Here is a 6,000-nt window from a genome sequence, read left to right as displayed (position 1 = left end):
GGTTGTATCATTTACCTTTCTACTTGTATCATTCTTTCTACAACATAACACAAAAAAAATATTACAGATTGAATCCCTTGGTGCACAGCTGCAGTTTGGTACAACACAGCAGCACTCCTGCTTCCCCTTGCAAGAGAACATTGTTAAGCTGCCAGACAACTAACAAGCTAACACCAAGCAAGGGAAGAAAGGTGAAAGACAGGTATAAAGTTGTTGAGATAAGAATTACTGATGGGGAAGCTGAAAAATTATAGCAGAGTTGGTTCAACATGCACATGCACATCTGCAGCAGGGCTGTGGCAAGGTGAAGACAGTGGTGTAACTATTTCAGTAGTTCAACAACTCACTTTCAAATATGTTCTTTGGAGGTGTTTAAAGGAATTATATGTCAGGTGTATTTGGTCCTGTATTACACTATGCACAATTCTCAGACCTAAAACAAACAAACAAAACCATATAATTTTAGTTACTCTATAATACAGACAGATATGAACAAAATCTGCAAGAATTTTGTGAACTATTATTGCATTTAATTGCCTTCTTTATTACAGGCAAACAAGGGGAACACACTTAATACATGGAGCCAGAAATTTACTGGTAGATTAATTCATGCTATGACAATTCAATTAAAATAAAAATATTGCTGTAATCATAATATTAACACTTATAGCCATAATTATCCAATTACTACAAGATAAAACAAAATTTGAAAGTGGTATATATACATAAACAGCCTAGAATCCACCTTTTTTTTTCTATGGGGTAATGCTTGCTTTTTTTTTTTTTTTTTTATCTCTCAGGGTCTCATGTGTATGTTCAACATAACTACAGTTAAAATTATACCATCACCCCTCAAACTCAATGAAAATACGTTAATATTTCTTAACAGCTCCATAGCTTTTCTTATGCTTTTTATATTTGTTTATAGTTTATTTGATTGTATTTCACTAAGGAAAAGTCACATGAGCTTTAGAAGATTATTGTAACAGCTAAAAAAGCTAAAATCTGCTGCAGTGGTTTTATTCGGGTGGGCGGCCGAGCTCCACCATGGCCACTCTTTCACTCCCCCTCCTCAAAGGGAAAGGGGGAGAAAATACAATGCAAAGGTTTCAGGGGTTGAGATAAGGATGGGGATATAGCTCAACAGTTATCGTGACAGGCAAAAGAGACTCAGAGTAGTGAGATAGTAAGATTTATTGTCTATTACTAACAAGCTAGAGAAGTAAGAAATAAAGGAAAGAAACCAAAAATACCTTCCCGCCATCCATCCTCTTCCACCTCCTCCCCCCAGGTGGCACAGGGGAATGAGGACTGTGGTCAGTCTGTAATGCTTTGTCTCCGCCACTCCCTCATGGTCACTCTTTGCCCCTGCTCTATGTGGGGTCCCTCCCCCGGGATGCCGTCCTTCCAAGCTGATCTTGCTTGGGCTTCCCACAGGCAGCAGCTCTTCAAGATCTGCTCCAACCTGGGTCCCCACAGGTGGCAGCTCCCCCCAGAACCTTGCTCCCGCGTGGGCTCCTAATCATGGGCTGCAGCTCCGGCCTCAGGCCTGCTCGTGTGGGGGCTCTCCATGAGCTACAGCCTCCTCCAGGCCACTGACACCTGCTCCACCGGGGGCTCCTCCACCCATGGAGGGGCTGCAGCATGGAGATCTGCTCCATGTGGGACCCATGGGTGCAGGGGGACAGCCTGCTCCACCAGGTGCCTCTCCACAGGCCTCATAGGACTTCTGCTCTGGCACCTGGAGCACCTCTCCCCCTCCTGCTTCACTGACCTTGGCAACTGCAAGGCTGTTTCTCCCTCCTCTCACTCTCCCAGCTGCTGTGTGTAGCAGTGTTGTTTGTTTGTTTGTTTGTTTTTCCTTTCTTAAATATGCTCTCACAGAGGCACAAACAACATAGCTTATTGGCTTGGCTCTGGCCAGTGGCAAGGCCCTTATCTAACATGGGGCAGCTTCTGGATTCTTCTCACAGAATCCACCCCTATGGCCCCCCGGCTACCAAAACTTTGCCACATAAACCCACTACATCTGCTTAGATCAATACAATCCTTTCTAGCCTGCTTAGATCAAAGCAAATCCTCTAGCCTCACAAACCTATGACATTTTACTAGTAATCAAAAGGCTGTACCTAGTGGAACTACAAAGCCATAGTGTGCAAATGTCACAGCTGGATAAATTAAATAGACATGATCTATAAAACATGCAACCATCAGCTGATTTATTTAAGGAAAAAAAAAAAAAATCAGAAAATTGTGACTGGAATAAGTTATGGCCTCCAAGAGAACTAAAAATTTTCATTGTGTCAGATCAGTGAACCCAGCTTCCTTAACACCTTAAACGACCTGGCCACAGAGACAACTTAGAAAACTTTATGCTTTTATATATAATTTAGTCTTCTCCCCCCGCCTCTCTCTTTTTTTTTTTTTTTTTCTCTTTAATCCTAATTAATTTTGCATCATGTTTTTCTGTTGGTGTCACTCTTCAGCCAGATCTTCATTAACACCAGTAAGAGCCAGGATTGAATTTAAAGCAGTCACTACTCGAGTATCATCCTTGGAACCTGGAAGAAATAAACAGTCTTGGGGCCTGCATAGCTAGATTTCCCTGCCCACAAATGTAATTTGGTGGTTTCATTACACAAAAGGTGGTTTCAACAGACAAAAATAACCACAAGGTGGGACAGAATACCTGCCTAAATGGAACTGCGGATGCTTGCAGACCTTTATGAATTTGCAGTCCCCTACTTGCATTTGCCCCTTTCTCCAAGTCAGTGTTTGCAAAGGTTGCTGGACAAAGAGGTGTTTGTTGCTGCTTCATCTCCATCTCATTCCAGTAACATCAGGCTTTCATTGTCTGTGATTTGGCAGGACTGACTCCAGAATAGAGTAAGAGCACTGTTGAAAGGCAACCCTGCGTAATGCATCTGCAGTAAATGTTCTGACCCCAAAGGTAAGGGAGAAGAGTACAACCAGGGCTGAAGAAAGCAAGTGAAGAATAAGTATCTACACTGTTGCTGATAATCTGTAAGGACACCAGAAGGCAGTGGAGTTCTTCAAACAGTTTGAATTTTTTGTTTTGCCTGTTCGAGTTGGATGGAACTGACACAAATTCTACTTATCCCTCCAAACTTTCAAGTTCAAACTTTTCCAGAGAAGCAAGGCATCCTCATCTTTTGTTGATATCTGTGGTGGGTTAACCTCAGCAGGCTGTCAGGGACTCTCCAAATCACATTCTCACTCTCTCTCCTCAATACAGGGAGGACAAGGGGAGAAAGTAAGACAATTGCCTATAGGCAAGTGGATATACCACCATACTGCAGTATTATGTAATGTGTTTTATAAGATAAATGAATGCATCCATTGCTAACATTATCTCATCCTATGCAAGAGAAGCACACAAATCTAGTAAGTGTCTGAGCTTTGTTTCTGAAAACCTGTTTTGTTTCCCCCTAGTTCCAAAATTTTCATTTCCATTTGATTTCTTGCTTATAGGATAAAAGTCGAGCTAGGCTTGTTCTGTCCACATTTGTTGATGCTTTATCTGTATTGCTAACTTTAAGGCCTCCTTAAAATACCATAGCTGACTAAGAGTTGAGTGGCATACTCCACTACTCCACTAATCTGAGACTTGTTAAGTCCCAGCAAGAGAATATGTCCTCAGGGACCTTCACATGTTTTACTTATGCTTTATAAAGGCTGACATTGAATTGAGATCACAGGAGAGACAATCAAAAGTTGTTCCTGTATCTTGAAATCTTCCTTCTCTTTCCCCACATTCATATTTGGTGGTGAAGCTGTCTCTGATAAGGTCATAAATATATTAGTTAATAGAAAACCTACATTTAATCTGATGTCTTCCTTCCATCCTGCATCCCAGATATGAGCCTGGGTCATGCACTGATGATGATGATGAGGATGATGATAATAATAATACAAACATATTATTAAGGATATTATTGTTTATGCCTTTGCTTTCCACCTTTTAAGCTAAATTTGAGGTGGCTGCTGGAGCTTGGCTTCAACTACCTTTCTTTTGATGAGGCCACCCTGACCTTTCACTGAAATACTTTTTGTTTGCATGAATTCAGCCTCTTTGTGGTGCTTGCTGATTTAATGCACAGCTTTAGGGTCACACAGTGGCAGGGATGTTTGTCAGTAGGACGATATGGCATGCAGGCCCCAGCATATCTGCTTGCTAAGCTCACATGAGTGTCAGAGGGCTCTGCAAGAACCTCAGCACCTGCAGCAGGGAGAGACTGGAAATACCTGAAGGACAATCCCACTTATACATGTATGCAGCCTATCCACAGGAATTATGGTGAGCCAGCAATGGAATTTGTATGGTGTGTTTGTCCCATATCCCCAATACATTTTTCCTCTGTGAGATCAGGCTCCAGCAAACGCAGAATGAATAATTTCTGTTTCAGCAGCAGTGTCCTTAGCTGCCTGCCAGCAAACTGGTACCAGCAATGCTGAAGAATGCAGCTCTAAAGTCTGGAGTTGCCTGCATTGGCTCTAGGGTTTCTGAATGTTCAGGTCAGCATGAGCAATGCCACAAATAATCATCTATGGGGGTCAACCTAGGAGGTGCTCATCAATCTTAAAGGGTTTAGAGGAGAAATAAGGGAGATATTGAGCAGCCTTGACAGCACTCCTAGGTGGAGGAGAAAGGGAACCCAGACACCAGCACAAGCAGAAGAGATCACAGACCCACAAGTACATCAGGAGAGAGCAGGCGTCAGAGAAACTCCTTACAGATTCCACAAAAGAAAAGATCGTATAGAGGATAGCTCAGACAATAAAATTCAGTGGTGTAGTATCACCCCAATTTCAAGTGTCTAGGTTTTTATAAGAAAGAAATGTACTTTCTTTTGACTATGAAGGTTAGTATAAAAGAGAGACATGGTTAGAAAAGCCTCCTGTAGTTACAAAGCTACAAAACACCTGACTCCACACTGCAAAACACAAATACCCACTGGTATGACTGTGTGCTGCTAGAATATCTTTTCCACTTTCCCAGCCAAAAAAAAAAAAAAAAAAGGAAATTTCAAACACAGACTTGTCCAAGCACAACATGCACTATCAGGTCCAGAGCCAAGGGTGCTTTACAAGAGTTTAGCAAAAGGTGTTCAGACAAGACATAGCAGCTCTGTTGATGCAGCCTAAGAGAGACTAAACCAGGTGATGGGTTTTAATACAGCAAGACCAGCTGTACATTATTTCATGGGGATTTAGAAGTATAGCCTAGTCTTTGCACAGGGAAAACATTGTATTACAGGACAGGAACTCCCTAAGAATCACTGAATGATTTGGTTTTTGAAGGAACATTAGGGATCATCTAGTTCTATGGGCAGAGACACCTTCCACTACACCAGGCTGCTTAAAGCCCCATCCAACCTGGCCAAGAGCTTTGCAGGTAGTCAGACTTTATAGACATCTTACGTCAAACCCCATAGAAGGATTCTGGGGAATCAAGGAAGGAAGTTCTTCTTTGCAAATATTGGCTTAGAGATGGTTCTATGATTTATGTATCCCCAAGCCTCCACAGAGCCTATGAGGAAACCCATCTCTTCACAGCTGCCAAAGTACAGCTTGTAAAAAAGACACAGCTTTATTTCCTGGGACATCCAGCTAGACACATCAGGGCATGGCTCCAGGCTTGACAAGATACTACCTGGTCTATTCAGTCCTAGTCTTTGCCTTCATTTGATGTTCATTGTATTGTGGTTGGGACACATTGCTATCATCACCGTGCTCTGCTTCCCTACTTCTGGTGTTGTGGGACTATTCCCTGGTGGTGAGGTGCATCAGCACCTGTGTGATGCCTGCCCTCAACTCCTGGCTTTTCTTCATTTAGAGAATGGCTCTGTCCTTATATATATACTACAATCAAATGGCTTTACCTGTATGCTGTGTTCCAAATGCTTGCATGCCTTATTTAAAACTTGCATTCAAGCCAAATGTGTCTCATCCAACATCTAGCACGATGCTCCTTCCCAT

The sequence above is a fragment of the Anas acuta genome, chromosome 30 (assembly GCF_963932015.1).
Source record: "Anas acuta chromosome 30, bAnaAcu1.1, whole genome shotgun sequence".
Taxonomy (NCBI): Eukaryota; Metazoa; Chordata; class Aves; order Anseriformes; family Anatidae; genus Anas; species Anas acuta.
Note: the sequence above shows the minus strand (reverse complement) of the source record.